The sequence below is a fragment of the Bacillus rossius genome, chromosome 5 (assembly GCF_032445375.1).
Source record: "Bacillus rossius redtenbacheri isolate Brsri chromosome 5, Brsri_v3, whole genome shotgun sequence".
NCBI lineage: Eukaryota > Metazoa > Arthropoda > Insecta > Phasmatodea > Bacillidae > Bacillus > Bacillus rossius.
The window spans coordinates 854874-878852 of record NC_086333.1 but is presented as its reverse complement, the minus strand read 5'-3'; the positions used below and the strand labels follow the sequence as shown (position 1 = coordinate 878852).

Here is a 23979-nt window from a genome sequence, read left to right as displayed (position 1 = left end):
TTAGACTTGCATTTTTTAATATAAAAATTTACAACATTTCAATAAATTAAAATTTATATGGCATCAGTAGAATTTATCCAACTGATTTTCACATTTATCGAATCCTAACCACTTCACAAACAATATATCAATTTTTCTACTTAATAATCACTTGGGTTCTTGGTAGACTGAATTTCTTCCCCATAGAATCCTACACGTATCGCCGAACCTCGTAAATCTTCCAAGTAGTAACATCTCGGATGGTAATTACGTATTTTAACAACACGGAATATTTATGTCGACCATTTATAAATACACACAAAATATTCAAATTTAGCTCTAAGTTTTATTACGCCTAGTTTATTTGCATCAAAATAAACAGTTACCAGGAGTGTGTTATCTTATACATTAACAGGCACCATGACAGTTTTTCTGTATATTCTGTAACATATAAATCCACATGCTGCGAACTCCTTTTACATGGCTTCCTTTAGAGCAGGAATAAATCACTCATCCACCCATCCTTTTATCTCTGTGAACATAGTTGAATTATTTATTCCGAACAAGGCTACAAGACTTCTTGGCTACATAAGCTACAAGCTACAATGTTCCAATCGGCACCGAGTCTACAATACTACCAGGCTACAAGACCACGAGGCTACAAGGATACATCAAAAACACATAGAAAAAATTTTTGTATAAAATACTAACTCAGCAAATTTAAAGCTTACTGTAGAGCAGGAACATCACTGAAATATGTATTCTATGCTTACTACAAGACCAAGTGGTTTTTGAACCATTACATATTCAGCCCTGGCTACAGAACTGACAACAAACATTCAATGAAACGGGCACATATTTGGATAAAACATTCAACTCAGTAGGATACGATATCTAGGATACATTAGTCAAAATACTAAAGGAAACGATAGGATCCAGCTCAATCCGGCTCCAAATGATTTTAGTTACAATGTAGCACGTACCCGCCACAATTGCCGGAAATACGTTATTATGACTCTTCATTTTGTTAGTCATTTATTACGAATTTTACATCTTTAAGTTAGAAGTTGTACTACGAGAACCCAACCAATTTAGTTTAATAAGTCGTGTCCACCATTTTGGTCTCAACACTTTATCACAGTATTCGATCTTGTGAGCTTCAGGTGAATAATAGAAGTCTTCCACATTTTCAGCTTTAGGCTGTTCTAAAGTGCTCTCAATTTCATGGAGGCGACTAGAACTTGGTGTAAAAATTTTTCAATTCCCCATGAAAATGCTACTTTCTTCGTTAACTTTTAGTTCCAAAAAATTAAAAAGACCTGGTATAGTACTATTAGAATCAAAATATTCTCATTTCTTGGGATCATTATAGTCATCTAATATTTTGCTACCATTTCACTTCCTTGCTTTTATAGACACACCATTCTTAACATTAACCAGCCTTGTTTAACAGATAGAGGGCTTTGCCAGACCTCAAGGGGGAAGAGAACCATCTTACAAATGAGTGTTTCTCGGCTGTACTTAACATATTTAATGTATGAGTAATGGATATTTTTATTCCAGTGCCACCTGATTAAATATGCGGAAATTTCTTATTTGATGTCAGGAATTCAAAATACAAACGGATATCTCTCAATATATTCCAAGACCAATATAAAAAAATAAAACTCAATAAAACATATATGACTCAAGAAAAACTGGAAGCACATTACATTAAATTAATTTATTAACTCAGAATAATTCCTCTATAAGGATGCAAATGTGTTTTTTACTTATGTGAACACACATTTAAAACACAAATCAGCATATTTCAAAACAAAAATCTACACAATTCACAAAAACCGCATATTTCAAGACCAAGAACATAAGTTTGAAGTGATCTTTTCTCTTTTAGAGCGACACGTGATGTTACAATCATCTGTTTTTCGTCGATGCTATATATGTTTATGCAGGCACGAGGATTCTGTTTCTAGAACAGAGGGTGGGCAGTCCCCACTCCTTCTATGTATATTTTTATTTATTTTCTGAGCTCGGAACTTAACCTTATACTTCAGCTTACAGAATTAATACTTGAGTATGATGGGTGATACCACAGAGGTGAAGAAAATGTTTAATCTGTGGTGTTGATGACTCGTTGACATATTTAAAACTAATTTGAACTAAAACCCTTGAACACTAAATACATTAAAATAAATGAGCCAACAACAAATGACTCCTGTTGCTGATAAACTGTAAATGATATGGTCAGTATGCTATGGAACCCTAGACTATAGTATACTGGTAGGAATGCAGTTAGAAAAAGAAATAACAACAAGAGAATTATGATGAAAAAATAAATTAATGGTGGAAGATTTATTATTTAAAATTAAGAGCAGTCTGGATGAAAATATAGTTTTGAAGGTGGAAATGGTAGATATATAAAATGACTATAAACAGGAGGCAAAACACAGCAAACACTTTCACTAACAACAAAACACTGACACACAGAACCAAACAATGATTACTGAAAACCTTGAAAATCTTATTTAAACAGTATTAAGATTAATAAACATGAAAATCTTACAGTAAGTTTACAATTCTCTTTGGTGTATGACGTAGTTGAGGATTAGTAAAGAATTTATTATATTTTACAGGCTTTATTTCTGAGCAAAAACAATATATTATAATTATTTTGAATATTTAAAATTTACATGTGATCAATCCCTTCTGGAGTCTAATTGTAGCTAAACTCATTGGGAGATACGGAGGCACAGATAAATTACAAATGTTTGTTGATACTTTAATCCAGTTTAACCTAAAAGAGATAGTTTTAACGAAAACAGAAAATAATAGTTACTTAAGGCACACGGCATTACTCAGTAGAAGCAATTTTGAATCGATCTGAAGGACCACTGAGTGTTCGGAAAACGTACTTCTCTTTAAAAACAGCCAAAAATATTTGATCTTTGTTCCAAATAATGTTTAAGGTTACAAAGTTTACGTGACGGTACAGTTCAACAATTAACGCGGGCGTAAAATCACTTTTGCTATAAGCCCCTTGCTTAATACAATGGCGACGCTATTTGCTTATGGCGTACCTTTACTAGTGAAAATCAAGTCAATCTGCATCTAAAATGATTTTCTTAGTACCAGAACAACTTTACTCACTGTCGATGTCTGGGTCGAGATGCACAATTTTACATTACACCATATAAGCAACAATGCAAGAAAACCATATTTTACAGATTTTAAATCACCAAGGCGTTAGGCCTCAGCCTATACGTGGTAACGCCAAAAAAAACCTTCCAACTTAATTTTTAATCTACTTCCTGTTCCGGTGCTGCCGAATCCCGTGAAGACCCTGTCTGGGAGATCCAGAGCAGCATCTCATGGCCTTCGGTCACAACAATAGTGTTAAATCACAGGTAAGTAATATCTCGAAAAACAATAAGATTCCAAATAAAAAATGTGAACAGGATGAAACATACATGAAAAATCAGTAGGACTTCCAACAATACATAGGAAAAATAAGTTCATAATAATAAGGTTCAAAATACTTATTATAAGTTCTTGTTTTCAGGTTAGACCTATAGTGTTTTTCAAGTTAAGGCAATACAACAATAGCGTGCTCGTAAAAATGCATTGACACGAGAGAAGGTTAATTCAAAGAATAAGAAAGCATATAAATAATACTGAAAATACATTTAAATAAGAATTAAATGTCTGTACGGACACTTTGTGGTAGTACAGAAGCTGTCCCATGGGGTAACAATAAAACGCAGTGGACACGAACTACGTGGCCGCCGGTTTAGTGATAGCCCATCTGTCTCTGTCTTACGTAGCATGCGCTTCAGGTTCCCGCGCGACGGTTGAGAATTGGCGGAGGGGTGGGGGTAACTGGCGCGCGACCGGCGACCAACCCAATGCTGGCGCTCGGAGTGACTCGTTGTCTCCCGCCGGCCGTCCTCGAAGCAACACCTCGCTGCTCCGCGCTCCAGAAATGGCGCGAAAACTCCGTCGTCTCGTCGTCGTGCTGGTGGTAAGGTGTTGGGAGGGTATCTAGCATCAGGCAGGCTCAGGACACTGGTGAGTTTACTTACAATTGAGTGCAGTGGACGGCGATTCAGTGTTAGGTGTACCATTAACAACCCTCAGTCGTTCTGCAGGTGTGACCACGGCGTTGTGGTGTGCCGATCCACGCCGGGGCAGACAGCAACGTCCTCTCCACGCCATCGCGGAGGGTGCCTGCTACCGAGAGGGCAGCAGGACGTGCCGTGCCGGGGTCACCCGCGCTCGTGGGGATGAGCGGCTGACGGCGGCGGGTCTTGACAGCACCCGCGGTCCGCAGGGCAGCCCTAGAGCCGTCCCAGACGGGGACCAGTGGTGTACAGCAGGGGGTGGACGGAGGTCCCATGCTGACGCAGCTGCGTTAGCGGACGTGGCGTCGACCGGACGTCCCGTTGGAGCGGGTCCAGCTCCGTCGTCGCACCGCTAAGTACATGGCCGTGTCCTACACTCGTTTTCACTTCCGCACTAAGCACATGACAGGCGTGTCTCTAGTATCTCGCGGTCTCATAACTTACTCCATAAATAATCATAACAATGTTCTGTGCTTACTGGTTGCTTTCTGGATTCGCCCTCACTGCCGCATTGGTGTAAGACAACAATAGGGATGTGATCACATACAAAAAAAAAATTATCATTATTATGAAAAATATGAAATTATTAAGAATTCCTATAATTAATTATCATTGACTTATGAGAATACAGTATAGTATGCAACAATCACATAACATCTTATTACTTCTTAAACACTCATATTTTGCTATAATTATTAAATATGATAGGAATACACTATTTACACAATGGTACTGCTAGTTTTATTCTTGGTTAACTAGTCTTTCAGTTGTACAGTGGTTTAACTGTCTTGCTGGCTTTGTTTACCTATAGTACTCTAGCCTTGGTACTGTACTATAATACTATAATTTGTTACCATAAAACTTGCAATTACAATATAAATACTTATCAGGGTTGGTTGGCATTTTTTTTTCTTTCAGAAAAGTTATTAAAATTGTTTTCATTCTAATTATTATCCTTAGACATCATGATAATATAGTATACAATTGCTATTCAGCTTATTTTACTGACATATAACAGTCTTGTGATTTGAATCATAACAAACATAAAATATTTACAATACTTAATAGGTTTAAACAGCATATTGTTTACTATTAGCTGAGTAAACTTGTTGACTACTAATGCAATTAGCAGTATTATTACAAATTTTATAACATATTTTAAGAGTTTTTTTTTTTTGTTTTTACAATTTGATCTCAGTGATTTTGGTTTTGTTTACATATGGATATATCACTTTCATGTGATGTTAGGTGTTCATACATCACAAATCAAAATTATTTATTACATGGAAAACAATTCTAAGAGATTATTAAATAGTAACATAACACAAGAAAAATATTTACACACAAAAATAACCAGTTGAAAAATTATATACATACTTAAGCTAATACATAATGAAATATTATCATTTCTTATGATACCTTGACATTTATTATTTGTATTCAAGACTAGTATTATTATTTCTTGCCAGATGAATAATAATTTATATACAGTCTTTGAAAGGTACAGTATTCTCTCTTGAATATGGTGAGGCTTTCAGCTGATTGTTCACAGTCTCTCACTCTGTTACTCTGGACACAGCTGCACAGTAGATTACTTGCAGAATGCTGTTGTCTTGTTAGGTAGGCTATCAGCTACTGGCTGATGCAGAGTCTCATATCATTTCAAGAATGTTCATGATCTTCCAGTCAGGTGTTACACCTATTTACACTGACATATAAAAATTTCTTGCACTTTTATACATTTGTCACACTTCTGTTACAGTGACTTCATACAACAACTGGGCAGCATAAGAGCAGACTTTCTCTCGCAACACCAGTGTTCCTTGCTACTGTGGATAACAACTCAGAAGACAATCACATCATCATGTGCTGCTGAACAACAGTGACGTCACTCTCGTGACAGTGTGATCCTCAAGATTACAGTGCTTCGAATTATGTGTTACACATCAAAAATAATATTCGGCGTTCATAAAATTAATTTGTGCCCATAATTTATAAAATCAAATTCCAAAATAAATTAGTTCCAATGCAGTTTTTTTTTATTCTGATCGAGCAAAATAAATTCCACAAATTTCTTCATATCAAGCTTCCATAAATTTTCCTTTTTTAAATTGCAAAATATTATTAAATTTTTAATTTTTTTTTTTTTTGCAAATAAGATAGCTTTGTGGGTGATACAACAACAAGCTAAGGCTCAGAGTGCTACAAGAAGGAGTATCATATCTGCAGGTAACTAGCAGTTAGAGTGTGCATGGCTTAGTAGTTGCAAGTGTTCTTGTGCTTGTAGTACGCAATGTGCATGTACTGCTTAGGAGTCACACAGCTGGTCGGCGAAAAAAATTAACACATAGTAGTCACTCTTGTTAGGTTGGTTAGCTCACACTATAGTGGATCAGTAGGTTTTTTTTTTCTTCAGAGTAAACAACATGATTACACTGTTAGTAGACATCTAGTCCTGCTCACATGTGTCACCGAAGCTTCATACCCATTTAGGTCATGCCATAGCCATACATTACGGTACCATAATAACCCTAGGTTAGTGCTGGACAACAAATCCCAGTGCGGCAGAGCCTTAGTCTTAGACCGTCACGAGACAACACACTGGTTTTAAGCTCATCAGGCTACCAGACTAGTGCATTTCCTTACACTAACAAATACAGCATACCGTACAACCTTGGCTAGCACAGGTCCTGACTTGGACACGAAACATTGAGCTTCACACACTTAACAGTGTTCGATGTACAGGTCCTTGATCACATAGGACTACACAGTGTAGACAACATGTACACCAATGTTGTTTCTATACTTCACATGGAAAAAAAACAATTATACTAGCTAACACACAAACAACACATGTTACTGTGGGACAATAGGCTTGTGGTAGGCCCTTAGTTGGGTTAGGTTATACCTGCCTATGATGATGTTGGTGGCAGGGTCTGCCAACTCATAGCAGTTGTTGTGAATTCTGTTTATGACCACATAGGGTCCCTTGAACAGCAAGAACAACTTCTTGGTAACATGGTCCCACTTCTTGCTCCCGCTTGCACTCCTGCATAACACTAGGTCTCCTATACTGAACTGCTTGATTTTAGAAGCACTCTTCCTTCTTTGCCTTGCTTGCGCCTCAGACTGTAGGCGGTCGTTGATCAACTGTTCTACCTCACTACCTGTGGGTAGTTCTGCCTGATCAGTTTCCATGTCAAATTTGGGCATATAGAGCGGGTCGATCGCCACCGATCTATCCAGATACAGAGCTTCATAAGGGGTGACATGTAGGCTCTGGATAGCGGGTATGAGTTCGGGGCGATGCAAACCTGACCCGTTCTAGTTTAACGCTCTATCCTGGTTGTTCTGGCTGCACTGCTGGGCAGCTGAACCTGCTGGGTTAGGCCCTGTCCAATTACTTGGACCATTAGCAGCCCTGTTTACTGCTGCCTGAAACTCTGCAGCAACAGGATTCACTGGCGCATTGCGCTGGAAGTAGCCCTGTTGAGGCTGGGAATTGTCTTGCGATGAGAATGAGGGTGGTGGGTATGGAAAATGATTTTGGATGCCGCCAGATGAGCCGGTGTGATACTGTGGTCTGCAGCTTCTCTCTGGACTGGCAGGGGTCTTGCGGTGTGGCGGGCGGAAGTCAGGTTTCCCACTAGCGTAGTCAGAATAAAACCGCTTCTGGCCTTGGTGATGGTAGTCAGCCTCACCATCTGACTCGGCGTAGCGCTGAGGGTAGGTGAACTTCCTGGGTGGCCGTTCAGTTGATGTCTTCCCCTGGAACTGGCTGTTGGGGTCCTCCTCACCGTCGCTGCAGGTCTGCTTGCTTGACCACCAGGTGGTCTTGTGGTAGGGCTTGTTACGGTTGCTTTTGCGGTTGTACTTGCCCTTGTGCTTTTTCCCTTGCTGCCCTTGGCTGAGGTACTCGTCATTTTTACCTGACCTCTCCCATGTCAGGGTGTGCACATTTGCCTGGCGGTCATCCCTGGGCCGATTTTGCCAGTAATTGTGCACTGGCACATTTTTACTGGGAGGCTGCTGAGGTGTTCGTTCAGCCTCATCCTTAGCTCCTTGCCCTCGCTGCAGCTTCTGCAGCTTGTCTACTGCCAGAACATGATCTCGGAATTCGGTGACATCTTTGTATGTGTGTCCCGACATCTGGATCTGGTAGGCGAGTGGGAGCTGTGTCAACATGGTTGCTATGAACTCATCATCTGACATAGTTATATCTAAGTACCGGGTATGCTCATACATAGCTGAAATGTGAGCTTCCAGGCTACTCCCCTTGCGACAGTCAAACCGGTCCGTGTGCAATTGGGCCCTCAAATTGCCTTGCACTTTTAAGTTCCAGAACTGTGCTCTGAACTTTTTTCTGAATTGTTCGTAGGAGGTGATATGTAGGCTCTGGAGCTCCCACCAGAAAAAAGCAGTGATTTTGAGTGCTACATTCAGGCACTTCAATTTTTCACTGTCACTTAATGAGAAAGTCTTTGCGTATTCCTCAAATTTATTGAGGAATCTGACTGGGTTCTCCAATGACTTGCCAGAGAACATGGGCATGGACTCGGCCCAATGTTTGGCTGGATGATGCAGTAATGCGGCCTGGTCAAGATGTGAGGTGCTGCACGATGAGGTGGGATGAGGTGGTGTGACAAGTGATGAGATAGCTGGGGGTGGTGGTGAGTCTTGGCTGGCTGTCACTGCAGGCTGCAGGCTGGGTAGCTCGGTCATGGAGATGTTTGTTGTCGCCATCCTGCTGTGCAGCTCTTCCACTCGCTGTTGGACTTGTTGCTGGAGAGCGCTGGCACATGCCTGTGCAGCTTGTTCGGCGGCTGCTCTTGCTCCTGACTCAACAGTTTCAATTCTTGCCTGTAGAGTGACTGTGGTTTCTTCAATGCGTTCGAGCCTCTGGTGGATCACTTGCGACTGGCCCTGTCCCTCCATCTGTACTCGGTCCACAGATCTAATCAGAGACGTGGTGTGGGATTCCAGGTTTTCCACCCTTTCCTGCTGTGTTTGCACTTGACTGGCCAGCTGTCCTACTGACTGAGATTGCTCTTGCAGTCTGGCATCCAATCGTACCTCCAGGTCACTGAGGCCTGTTTGCAGCTGGCGATCTAAGCTCTCTATCCTTATATTCAGCTCACTCTTTAACTCGCAGAGGTTAGCGTCCAGTTGCCCCGCGACTGCATCAATCTTTTCACTCATGTTCTGGGCGTTGGTGTCCATCTTGCTATTCATACGTTGCAACATCAGCAAGATGCTGGTTAAATCAGCCGATGGTATGTCACCTGTAGGAGTGGTGGGGGCAGACATATCCGATTCCCCTGCTGGTGCCTTTTCCTCTTCAGTAGCAGCTGCAGGTGTGGCTGCTGCTGTCCCACCTTCCCTGTTGGTTTCACACCTCTCCGGCGTGTTGTGTTCAGTGAGCACCAGTATACCTTCAGGTATAGCTGCATAAGACTGTGTGTTCTGTCCAGGCTGTACATCCAGTAGATGTTGGTACACCTGCTCGTACTTTTCTTGTTGGCAGGCCTGTGCTGTGGTCGTATGTTCCTGGCCTTGCACAGGTGCTGCAGTCTCGCCCACATTACTGCTGGTCTCAGACCGGCTCCTCAACTCATACACCTTGTTGAATGACATTTTGGAGTACAATAGTAGAGAAGTCGTTTCCCTGGTGCCAACACGTAGAATGCACACTTACTCTTGTAGTTGCTATGTTCGGCACTATTTCTTCGGAGCCACCACGTTGCGGGCGCCACTTCCCCTCTGGGCAGTCCCCACTCCTTCTATGTATATTTTTATTTATTTTCTGAGCTCGGAACTTAACCTTATACTTCAGCTTACAGAATTAATACTTGAGTATGATGGGTGATACCACAGAGGTGAAGAAAATGTTTAATCTGTGGTGTTGATGACTCGTTGACATATTTAAAACTAATTTGAACTAAAACCCTTGAACACTAAATACATTAAAATAAATGAGCCAACAACAAATGACTCCTGTTGCTGATAAACTGTAAATGATATGGTCAGTATGCTATGGAACCCTAGACTATAGTATACTGGTAGGAATGCAGTTAGAAAAAGAAATAACAACAAGAGAATTATGATGAAAAAATAAATTAATGGTGGAAGATTTATTATTTAAAATTAAGAGCAGTCTGGATGAAAATATAGTTTTGAAGGTGGAAATGGTAGATATATAAAATGACTATAAACAGGAGGCAAAACACAGCAAACACTTTCACTAACAACAAAACACTGACACACAGAACCAAACAATGATTACTGAAAACCTTGAAAATCTTATTTAAACAGTATTAAGATTAATAAACATGAAAATCTTACAATAAGTTTACAATTCTCTTTGGTGTATGACGTAGTTGAGGATTAGTAAAGAATTTATTATATTTTACAGGCTTTATTTCTGAGCAAAAACAATATAATATAATTATTTTGAATATTTAAAATTTACATGTGATAATCCCTTCTGGAGTCTAATTGTAGCTAAACTCATTGGGAGATACGGAGGCACAGATAAATTACAAATGTTTGTTGATACTTTAATCCAGTTTAACCTAAAAGAGATAGTTTTAACGAAAACAGAAAATAATAGTTACTTAAGGCACACGGCATTACTCAGTAGAAGCAATTTTGAATCGATCTGAAGGACCACTGAGTGTTCGGAAAACGTACTTCTCTTTAAAAACAGCCAAAAATATTTGATCTTTGTTCCAAATAATGTTTAAGGTTACAAAGTTTACGTGACGGTACAGTTCAACAATTAACGCGGGCGTAAAATCACTTTTGCTATAAGCCCCTTGCTTAATACAATGGCGACGCTATTTGCTTATGGCGTACCTTTACTAGTGAAAATCAAGTCAATCTGCATCTAAAATGATTTTCTTAGTACCAGAACAACTTTACTCACTGTCGATGTCTGGGTCGAGATGCACAATTTTACATTACACCATATAAGCAACAATGCAAGAAAACCATATTTTACAGATTTTAAATCACCAAGGCGTTAGGCCTCAGCCTATACGTGGTAACGCCAAAAAAAACCTTCCAACTTAATTTTTAATCTACTTCCTGTTCCGGTGCTGCCGAATCCCGTGAAGACCCTGTCTGGGAGATCCAGAGCAGCATCTCATGGCCTTCGGTCACAACAATAGTGTTAAATCACAGGTAAGTAATATCTCGAAAAACAATAAGATTCCAAATAAAAAATGTGAACAGGATGAAACATACATGAAAAATCAGTAGGACTTCCAACAATACATAGGAAAAATAAGTTCATAATAATAAGGTTCAAAATACTTATTATAAGTTCTTGTTTTCAGGTTAGACCTATAGTGTTTTTCAAGTTAAGGCAATACAACAATAGCATGCTCGTAAAAATGCATTGACACGAGAGAAGGTTAATTCAAAGAATAAGAAAGCATATAAATAATACTGAAAATACATTTAAATAAGAATTAAATGTCTGTACGGACACTTTGTGGTAGTACAAGGGATGTAGCGAAGTGGATTGGGAAACTTGTTGTTAGTGAAGTTGAACCTTTCCTCCAAGTCATTGTAGCGCTGATTAACATGCTCAGATGCTCACCCGCATCTAACTTGACCAGAATTGCACACTTAAAACATATGTGCTCATCTAAGTATTTACAGATTGACCACCGCATATTTTTCTTTGATGCAGGTAGGTATTTCGATGTAGGAGCTAGCTCGAAGTGGATCAAGCTTGTTAATGTGTAGTTGTAGTCGTTTAACACCAGACAAAGACCATCCGCACCCCTTTCATAACTAGTATTCTTACTCTTTACATATCTTAAATATTCAGTAACGACATCCTCCACTTCACGAACTGCAAAGAGTGGAACATTCGTGGTTTTGAAGGCCCTCTTGTCTTCACACGTACCCATTGGCTTTTCACAATTGAACACTGGAATGTTGTAATACTTGAGTGGACCATCCTCTTCAATTTCCTCTACGAGTTGGCTTATTAGTTTAACATTGATAGAGTACAAGTATGTAAATGTGTCCTTGACAGAACTGGTATTATTTTCTACCACACAAGTCTTCAAGTTACCCCAGATTCCCACTTCTGCAATGATGAGGTCGTGGATGTTGGCCAAAACGCGCCTATGTCACCAGCTATGTTCGGCTGGTGCTTAGCTTAGGTATGATTACAGGCTTAAGCGTGGCCATTCTCTGCTTATGTGATAGTGGATCAGGACCCTTGCACACTTTGGTATGTGCTTTCAACTTACCAGCCCTGGCGAACACTTTAGCATAGTTCCCACACGAATACTTTTATGGCTAGGGTTGAGACCGCAAGCCGTCTTCTCATGATGTGTGACATGGCTGGAGTTTTCGAAGGTTTTGAAGCAGAAGCTACTCCAGGTGACTGAAGTCGTGAGGGCAGCACCAGTACATGTTGTAAGATATTACCGCAATTTATCACTGCGAGCAACCATCTTTCCACACAGATGACACTGCTTGAGGTCATGCTGCTCGTTGTCAGCACACTAACATTCATATCGGTAGCAGTTATTAGCTGCCGTATAGGTAGCAGGGCAGAAACGTCATTTCTGCATTGTTGATGTCATCACAACAATCGGTAGTCTGTGCTCAATGCACAAAACACACGATAAGAGCCCGACGTACGGAGAACTATAACAGAAGTCTTAAGAAAACAAGGTCGCTAGCTATTTCATGAAAATGTTTGCATACATAACTTCAAACCTACAAACTACAGCTTCAACAATCCAATCCTTAAGTTAGCTCTACCTTGCCCGAAAAAAATCGTATAAAATCACTAAAATGTTAAAGTACTGTAACTGACAAGTTGCACAGAAGTATTCAAAAAATATTCAAAGCCTTGGTAACTGGTAACTTTTACAAATTTTTAAGTACAGAGAAGCATTAAGCTGAAAATATTCAAAACCATACATAGTTACATTTTCACACAAAAAATTAAGCACACACAAGCATTTAGCTCAAAAATATTCAAAGACCACACAATCCCCTCTCCACACAAATCTTTTAGTACAGAGAAGCATTAAACTGAAAATTATTCAAAAGCCCGCACAGCTACATTTTCACAAAAAAGTTTAAGTACACAGAAGAAGCTAATTGGAAAAAAAAATGTTCAAAGTTCTGATAGCTAACAAAATTATTTAAAAGATCATATAGATAGCTATCTACAAAAGGAAAAAAAAATGAATACACAGCCTCAAATCCACTCATTTACACGAAATCCAAAAATTTAACCCACAAACTACAACTAATCATACTACCCCTCAATATGACAAAGAAGCCCCTTGCTTGTAACCAACCAAACCTAAAAATTGTTACAATATTGGCACAAAACATAGCTCATGTGCAGGTTTTCATAACTCCTGAGTTTCGGTAGGTCTGTGATGTGTGAAGGGGTATGGGAAAAAACAAGTAGCAACCATGCAACAAGCATGATTAACCTCTATAGCTTGGACAAGTACAACCACTATTGGCTTTGCCAATTAGAGATGGGATCGCGAGGTACTTTCACAATCATGACTCATCTCTCAAAAATGTCTGAGAGCCTGAGCTATCCACAACAGTCTCATGCAATTTACTGCATCATGGACCCAAGAGTCCCTCAGCACACTGCCATTATCTACACACACAGTTAAACTTCTACATGACAATACTTGACATGGTAAATGTTATAGTTATGAAAGGAAATAGTTAGAAAAATTGAAATCTAATACTTTTTTTGGATTCAGAACATACACATACATGTGTGAAACTAAGCATGGGACTTGAGCGAAAACATTAGTTGCTCACGAAACATTTTGTGTAAATAACTTCATACCTACAAACCCACATTAAATCCATAATTCATGGTGATAAATTATCAAACCAACCCACAACACCATCAAATTAATCCGCACATTAGCATATTGCAGCTACCCCCACCACTCTTTGAATTCAATCTAACATAAAAATCACTCAAATACCACCAATGTAAAAATTACAAGTCTTAAAAATTATGCGTGAGTTCAAGTATGGAGGTGATCTCATCCATAACAGTATAGGCTCCGACACAAAAAGAGACAAGTGTATCAACCTGGCCACCAAATCATTTAGACATCCCAAGACACATATATCATCTCTAATCCTGCCATTTATCTGAAAATCACAAGATTCTTTGTTTTTAACACCAGATACATAGTCATTATCCTCATCATCTTCTCAGATATCATAGACACAGCAATCATCATGATCAACATACTCATCCAGATTACTGACATATTTTGTAATCTTAGGCATCGAAGCTTCTTCTTTGTCTTGAAGCATCATTTATAAGTGTCCATCCGTTCTCAAAGTCGAAGGCTCTGGAGAAATGGGCTGAAACATACTCTCACTTTTCACAAAAATGATACTTCCACTGCCTTCGGTCTTCCTTAAACCTTCAACATACTTAATTTCAAGTTCTTTGTCGAGATCAGAAGAGCTACGAACATTCATCCCAAGGAATAACATTCATCAGTGAGCATAACTTTACAAGTCTTGCAATGTCTTCTTAGAGCAAAATACCTGTCACACCGATCAAAACTTAACATTTTATATAGTTGGTTTTTGACATGATCATTCTTTCTCAAAGTAAAACCCCTGTCACAATAACTACACCAGTGACGTTTTCATGGCGTTAATAGCACCGATCCAGAATCCATAATAGTTTCTACGACAAATGTCAGAAGCAACCTGAAAGTTCAAACGCTAATACTAAACTTAAATAGAACATTAAAATAAACTATCAGCCAGAGTTAATTCCGAATTTTAAATAATACATGGTTAAGTATATTGCATATTTTGCAACATGCTGATTTAAAGTACTTAATTATTTATTTATAATGAAGTAAACCTTATACAAAGTACATAATATTAGTTATGCAAATATAAATGTTACCCACATATGACTTCAAATGTAGTCTATTCGGCAGCAAATGTAACCAATTTTCTCCATCTGTCTACAAATGTAACCCTGTAGCCTATGTATTCCGATCTTCAACCCACTTCGTTTCAGAGAATGATGGGTGTATTCATACTGTTTATAAAGCTATGTTATTATGTAGCATACAGGATGTATACTTGGTGTTCTAAACAGAAGTAAGGATTCGATAGGTCTCAAGGGAAAGAAAATAAAATATGTGTTGTTCTCGTAACAAGCTACCATTTCTTATATGTAACAAAATAGTGAATTTTAATCAAGTGTCATCGTTATTATCATTTGTTTAAACTAACCGAAAATCTCAGCACATAACCAGTCAAATGTAGAAATAATCTGACTATGGTGGATTATTACCCCAGAATTCACTGAAAAATGCTATGTAAGAATCAATTTTATTTATAAATAAGGTCACATTCGTCAGTTCTAAGAGTGAACATTATGGATGATGTATACTTGGTGTTCGCAAGAGAAGTAAGGATTCGATAGGTCTCAAAAGAAAATAATCAAATTCTTGTCAGGTAAAAAAACATAAACACACGAAAAAAAATTTCTGATACAGTAAAGTTGAAGCAAACGTGGAAATCCATCGGAAATTTCACTAGAAAAAATAGGAGCACTCAGAGAAAACCACCAGGGAGAAGATGTAGTTTATAAACATCATAAATTATATTTTTTTTTTAAAAAGTTCAAATTAAATCCTGCTTAAACAGCATACGAGTTCTAGCACAAGTCAGCCTGCGAACTCTTTGCTTAAGCAACATGAGAGTTATGGCACAAGTCAGCTTGTGAACTCTTTGTTTAAGCAACATGAGAGTGAAGCAATGTGGGCACTGCACAGCATTCCTTCCCCTCCTTTCCCCTCCCCCCCCTCCACATTCCCCTTCCTTTCCAACCACCCCTTCATAACCCCCTCTTCCTTCCTTCCCCGCCGCGCCACCAGCACGCTCTGACGAGAGTTGTTCCCGGCCTATATATACCTGGCACCTAGCTTATTCGTCGCGGTCTCTCGGTCGTCAGACTCGAAGGCTGTCACTGTGGGCTGGCGTCTCGTTGTGGTATGTACTCGGCTGTGAAACTTAGCTTCTGTATTTAGTATGTTCTATTATTCTTGCCTGGCCGCGCTTTCACCATTGTATTTATGCCATGATTAGTAATGTTTGTAAGACATCTTGGACCCTTCAGGTCATTGCTTGACTTAGTTCTTTGCTTTAGTTTCTTTTGCTCACACCGAGTACTGGCTGTAGCCTTGCGTAAATGTTCTGTGGTTGTATATGGGCACGCCAAGATGGCATTGGACACTTCTTGTCAAGCCGCATCATAATTATAATTTCTTTCTTGCTGTTGCTTTCAGCCAAGCGGCCTATATTATTTGTGCTACTTCTAACGCTTCGCCACCTGGCCCACTTTATCTACACATTGATTTAACATTGTATGCATGATTGTCTTGTATACCCCACGGGAAAGCACGAGAACGTATAATTGTTGCCAATTTGCTTGTAATCGACTTATATATCTATGTCTACAAATAAATATATTTTGTTTTATATCATTCGTTTTTTTCAGCATCAGCCCGCCACTGCCGTACGTCTTAATGTAAAGACCTTCGCTGTTTTCTCCGTTTTCAGTTGTGACCCCCCTTCGCGGTTACAAGAGTTCTGGCACAAGTCAGCTTGTGAACTCTTTGTTTAAGCAGCATGAGAGTTCTAGCACAAGTCAGCTTGTGAACTCTTTGCTTAAGCAGGATTTTATTTGAACTTTTTTTAAATAAATATATAATTTATGATGTTTATAAACGACATTTTCTCCCTGGTGGTTTTCTCTGAATGCTCCTATTTTTCTAGTGAAAATTTCGATGGATTTCTACGTTTGCTTCAACTTTACTGTGTCAGAAATTTTTTTTCGTGTGTTTCTGCTTTTTTACCTGACAAGAATTTGATTATTTTCTTTTGAGACCTATCGAATCCTTACTTCTCTTGCGAACACCAAGTATACATCCTCCATAATGTTCACTCTTAGAACTGGCGAATGTGACCTTATTTATAAATAAAATTGATTCTTACATAGCCTTTTTCAGTGAATTCTGGGGTAATAATCCACCATAGTCAGATTATTTCTATATGTGACTGGTTATGTGCTGAGATTTTCGGTTAATATAAACAAATGATAATAACGATTACACTTGATTAAAATTCACTATTTTGTTACATATAAGAAATGGTAGCTTGTACAAGAACAACACATATTTTATTTTCCTTCCCTTGAGACCTATCGAATCCTTACTTCTGTTTAGAACACCGAGTATACATCCTGCATGCTACATAATAACATAGCTTTATAAACAGTATGAATACCACCCATCATTCTCTGAAACGAAGTGGGTTGAAGATCGGAATACATAGGCTACAGGGTTACATTTGTAGACAGATGGAGAAAATTGGTTACATTTGCTGCCGAATAGACTACATTTGTAGTCATATGTGGGTAACATTTATATTTACATAACTAATATTATGTACTTTGTATAAGGTTTACTTCATTATAAATAAATAATTAAGTACTTTAAATCAGCATGTTGCAAAATATGCAATATACTTAACCATGTATTATTTAAAATTCGGAATTAACTCTGGCTGATAGTTTATTTTAATGTTCTATTTAAGTTTAGTATTAGCGTTTGAACTATCAGGTTGCTTCTGACATTTGTCGTAGAAACTATTATGGATTCTGGATCGGTGCTATTAACGTCATGAAAAGGTCACAGGTGTAGTTATTGTGACAGGGGTTTTACTTTGAGAAAGAATGATCATGTCAAAAACCAACTATATAAAATGTTAAGTTTTGATCGGTGTGACAGGTATTTTGCTCTAAGAAGACATTGCAAGACTTGTAAAGTTATGCTCACTGATGAATGTTATTCCTTGGGATGAATGTTCGTAGCTCTTCTGATCTCGACAAAGAACTTTAAATTAAGTATGTTGAAAGTTTAAGGAAGACCGAAGGCGGTGGAAGTATCATTATTGTGAAAAGTGAGAATATGTTTCAGCCCATTTCTCCAGAGCCTTCGAACTTTGAGAACGGATGCACACTTATAAATGATGCTTCAAGACAAAGAAGAAGCTTCGATGCCTAAGATTACGAAATATGACAGTAATCTGGATTAGTATGTTGATCATGATGATGGCTGTGTCGATGATATCTGAGAAGATGATGAGGATAATGACTATGTAGCTGGTGTTAAAAACAAAGAATCTTGTGATTTTCAGAAAAATGGCAGGATTAGAGATGATATATGTGTCTTGGGATGTCTAAATGATTTGGTGGCCAGGTTGATACACTTGTCTCTTTTTGTGTCGGAGCCTATACTGTTATGGATGAGATCACCTCCATACTTGAACTCACGCATAATTTTTAGACTTGTAATTTTTACATTGGTGGTATTTGAGTGATTGTTATGTTAGATTGAATTCAAAGAGTGGTGGGGGTAGCTGCAATATGCTAATGTGCGGATTAATTTGATGCTGTTGTGGGTTGGTTTGATAATTTATCACCATGAATTATGGATTTAATGTGGGTTTGTAGGTATGAAGTTATTTACACAAAATGTTTCGTGAGCAACTAATGTTTTCGCTCAAGTCCCATGCTTAGTTTCACACATGTATGTGTATGTTCTGAATCCAAAAAAAGTATTAGATTTCAATTTTCCTAACTATTTCCTTTCATAACTATAACATTTACCATGTCAAGTATTGTCATGTAGAAGTTTAACTGTGTGTGTAGATAATGGCTGTGTGCTGAGGGACTCTTGGGTCCATGATGCAGTAAATTGCATGAGACTGTTGTGGATAGCTCAGGCTCTCAGACATTTTTGAGAGATGAGTCATGATTGTGAAAGTACCTCGCGACCCCATCTCTAATTGGCAAAGCCAATAGTGGTTATACTTGTCCAAGCTATAGAGGTTAATCATGCTTGTTGCATGGTTGCTACTTGTTTTTTCCCATACCCCTTCACACATCACAGACCTACCGAAACTCAGAAGTTGTTATGAAAACCTGCACATGAGCTATGGTTTGTGCTAAAATTGTAATACTTTTTAGGATACGATGGTTACAAGCAAGGGGCTTCTTTGTCATATTGAGAGGTAGTATGATTAGTTGTAGTTTGTGAGTTAAATTTTTGGATTTCGTGTAAATGAGTGGATTTGAGGCTGTGTATTTTTTTTTTCCTTTTGTAGATATGATCTTTTAAATAAATTTGTTAGCTATCAGAACTTTGAACATTTTTTTTTCCAATTAGCTTCTTCTGTGTACTTAAACATTTGTGTGAAAATGTAGCTGTGCGGGCTTCTGAATATTTTTCATATTAATGCTTCTCTGTACTTAAACATTTGTGTGGAGAAGGGGTTGTGTGGACTTTGAACATTTTTCAGCTAAATGCTTCTCTGTACTTAAAAATTTGTAAAAGTTACCAGTTACCAGAACTTTGAATATTTTTTGAATACCTACTTCTGTGTAACTTGTTAGTTACAGTACTTTAACATTTTAGTGATTTTATAAGATTATTTTCGGGCCAGGTAGAACTAACTTAAGGATTGGATTGTTGAAGCTGTAGTTTGTAGGTTTGAAGTTATGTATGCAAACATTTTTATGTAATGGCTAGCTACATTGTTTTCTTAAGACTTCTGTTATAGTTCACCGTACGTCGGGCTTCCATCGCGTGTTTCGTGCATTGAGCACAGACTACCGATTGTTGTGATGACATCAACAATGTAGAAATGACGTTTCTGCCCTGCTACCTATACGGCAGCTAATAACTGCTACCGATATGAATGTTAGTGTGCTGACAACGAGCAGCATGACCTCAAGCAGTGTCATTTGTGTGGAAAGATGGTATCTTGCAGTGATAAATTGGGGTAATATCTTACAACATGTACTGGTGCTGCTCTCACGATGTTAATCACGTGGTGTAGCTTCTGCTTCAAAACCTTCGAAAACTCCAGCCATGTCACACATCATGAGAAGACGGCTTGCGGTCTCAACCCTAGCCATAAAAGTATTCGTGTGGGAACTATGCTAAAGTGTTCGCCAGGGCTGGTAAGTATAAAGCACATACCAATGTGTGCAAGGGTCCTGATCCACTATCACATAAGCAGAGAATGGCCACGCTTAAGCCTGTAGACTTACCAAAGTAAGCACCAGCCGAACATAGCTGGTGACATAGGCGGGTTTTGGCCAAAATCCACGACCTCATCATTGCAGAAGTGGGAATCTGGGGTAACTTGAAGACTTGTGTGGTAGAAAATAATACCAGTTCTGTCAAGGACACATTTACATACTTGGACTCTATCAATGTTAAACTAATAAGCCAACTCGTAGAGGAAATTGAAGAGGATGGTCCACTCAAGTATTACATCGTGCTTGAGTGCTATGTGAAAAGCCAATGGGTAAGTGTGAAGACAAGAGGGCCTTCAAAACCACGAATGTTCCACTCTTTGCAGTTCGTGAAGTGGAGGATGTCGTTACTGAATATTTAAGATATGTAAAGAGTAAGAATACTAGTTATGAAAGGGGTGCGGATGGTCTTTGTCTGGTGTTAAACGACTACAACTACACATTAACAAGCTTGATCCACTTCGAGCTAGCTCCTACATCGAAATTCCTACCTGCATCAAAGAAAAATATGCGGTGGTCAATCTGTAAATACTTAGATGAGCACATACGTTTTAAGTTTGCAATTCTGGTCAAGTTATATGCGGGTGAGCATCTGAGCATGTTAATCAGCGCTACAATGACTTGGAGGAAAGGTTCAACTTCACTAACAACAAGTTTCCCAATCCACTTCACCACATCCTTCTGTTAGATAAACAGAATCCTCGTGCCTGCATAAACATCTATAGCATCGACGAAAAACAGATGATTGTAACATCACGTGTCGCTCTAGAAGAGAAAAGAAGATCACTTCAAACTTATGTTCTTGGTCTTGAAATATGCGGTTTTTGTGAATTGTGTAGATTTTTGTTTTGAAATATGCTGATTTGTGTTTTAAATGTGTGTTCACATAAGTAATAAACAAATTTGTATCCTTATAGAGGAATGTTCTGAGTTAAAAAATTAATTTAATGTAATGAGCTTCCAGTTTATCTTGAGTCATATGTGTTTTATTGAGTTTTATTTTTTTGTATTGGTCTTGGAATATTTGAGAGATATCCGTTTGTATTTTGAATTCCTGACACCAAATAAGAAATTTCCGCATATTTAATCAGGTGGCACTTGAATAAAAATATCCATTACTTATACATTAAATATGTTAAGTACAGCCGAGTAACACTCGTTTGTAAAATGATTTTCTTCCCCCTTGAGGTCTGGCAAAGCTCTCTATCTGTTAAACAAGGTTGGTTAATGTTAAGAATGGTGTGTCTATAAAAGCAAGGAAGTGAAATGGTAGCAAAATATTAGATGACTATAATGATCCCGAGAAATGAGAATATGATGATTCTAATAGTACTATACCAGGTCTTGTTAATTTTTTGGAACTAAAAGTTAACGAAGAAAGTAGCATTTTCATGGGGAATTAAAATTTTTTTTACACCAAGTTCTAGTCGCCTCCATGAAATTGAGAGCACTTTAGAACAGCCTAAAGCTGAAAATGTGGAAGACTTCTATTATTCACCTAAAGCTTACAAGAACTAAGTCTATGATTAAGAACTTGAAGCTCACAAGATCGAATACTGTGATAAAGTGTTGAGACCAAAATGCTGGAAACGACTTATTAAACTAAATTATTCAGATTAGCCTTATAATGATCAGTGGGGTGATTACAATTTCAATAACTTTGAGGATGGTATTAAAAAAGGAACTTCAGAGGTCTTAAAAGTATTAGTAATGAAAATTTACGTAAGATGTTAGAAGCTGAAGAGATTTATTACACCACATGGAAATATTCTAAAATATTGGTAGATAGGTTAAGACTTCTACTTGCCTTGCAAAAATGAATAAAATTTACCCAATACCAAGCAAATATGGTCTATACTTCGTGAAAAAAGAAATGCATGCTACATACAATAATAACTTGTTTTGTCTGCATGTGTATAAAAGTGAAAAACAAAATTATACTTTGGATAAAAAAGTTTGTTTTATTTATTGTAATCTAATTTCTAGCTAAGGTTGGGTTCTCGTTGTTCAACTTCTAACTTAAAGATGTAAAATTCGTAATAAATGACGAATAAATTGAAGAGTCATAATAATCTCTTTCCGGCAATTGTGGCGGGTACGTGCTACATTGTAACTAAAATCATTTGGAGCCAAATGTGGTTTGAGGCATTGTAGCCGGCTTGAGCTGGATCCTATCGTTTCATTTAGTATTTTAACTAATGTATCCTAGATATCGTATCCTACTGAGTTTAATGTTTTATCCAAATGTGTACCCGTTTCATTGAATGTTTGTTGTCAAGTCTGCAGCCAGGGCTGAATATGTAATGGTTCAAACACCACTTGGTCTTGTAGTAAGCATAAAATACATATTTTAGGGATGTTCCTGCTTTACAGTAAGCTTTAAAAATGCTGAGTTAGTATTTTATACAAATATTTTTTTTCTATGTGTTTTTGATGTATCCTTGTAGCCTCGTGGTCTTGTAGCCTGGTAGTATTGTAGACTCGTAGCCGATTGGAACATTGTAGCTTGTAGCTTTTGTAGCCAAGAAGTCTTGTAGCCTTGTTCGGAATAAATAATTCAACTATGTTCACAGAGATAAAAGGATGGGTGGATAAGCAATTTATTCCTGCTCAAAAGGAAGCCATGTAGAGGGAGTTCGCAGCATTTGGATTTATATGTTACAGAATATACAGAAAAACTGTCATGGTGCCTGTTAATGTATAAGATAACACACTCCTGGTAACTGTTTATTTTGATGCAAATAAACTAGGGCGTAATAAAAATTAGAGCTAAATTTGAATATTTTGTGTGTATTTATAAATGGTCGACATAAATATTCCATGTTGTTAAAATACGTAATTACCATCCGAGATGTTACTACTTGGAAGATTTACGAGGTTCGGCGATACGTGTAGGATTCTATGGGGAAGAAATTCAGTCTACCAAGAACCCAAGTGATTATTAAGTAGAAAAATTGATATATTGTTTGTGAAGTGGCTAGGATTCGATAAATGTGAAAATCAGTTGGATGAATTCTACTGATGCCATATACATTTTAATGTATTGAAATGTTGTAAATTTTTATATTAAAAAATGCAAGTCTAAAATAAATAAAAAATGTATTTATTTATGTACTGTTTGAAACTTTTCACTAGTTACCAGAGTTTGGGATGTTCGTCGAAGGTGCTTAAAATGGTATTAGGAGGCTGGGGACATGTGGCGTCAGGTCTAAATGACGCAGCTATTTGGGGTGTTGATAATTCCGGGGGGTGGAGGGGGAGGTCTGCTGACGTCAAAGGCCATGCGTCAATGACGTGTGTGCTTGGGACTGCAATAGAAAGGTTGGAGGGATTGGGGACAGTAAAACAATTGCACCCTTAGGATGTATCATTCGTAGTTATCAACAGAGCTAGTATGATGTGTCTTGCCAGCGATGATAAAATTGATGAGGAGGAGTTCTATGCGTGCTGTCAGGAGGTTAGCGGTCGGGAAGAAGCTCTTGCGATGGATGAAGACGAAGAGTCCAGGGAAGACATCGCAGATGTACCTTTGAACACCTCCACTTTGACTGTGGAGGATATTGCCGCTGTGGTGGGGGAATATTAGGCACTTATTCCTCAATTATCGACTTTGGAGCTGTGTGATGCTTGTATAGTTGTGTGGAAAAAGTATTTGATCGCTAGTATGGAAAGTACCTACTGCGGAGCGGGGTGTTGTGAAGGGGGTCGGTAACGCTTCTG

General features: G+C 38.2%; 1 protein-coding gene and 1 long non-coding RNA gene across 2 annotated transcripts in view; one reads left to right on the top strand and one right to left on the bottom strand.

Moving 5' to 3' along the window:
- The window catches only part of LOC134531544 (protein phosphatase 1 regulatory subunit 14C), a 430032-nt gene that overhangs the window by 321867 nt on the left and 84186 nt on the right, over positions 1 to 23979 (bottom strand). The gene's annotated exons all lie outside the window — the stretch shown is intronic.
- On the top strand, positions 3907 to 6184 carry LOC134531535 (uncharacterized). Its single transcript, XR_010075022.1, has 3 exons — positions 3907 to 4044; positions 4125 to 4453; positions 5860 to 6184. It is a non-coding gene; the product is annotated as an uncharacterized LOC134531535 (long non-coding RNA).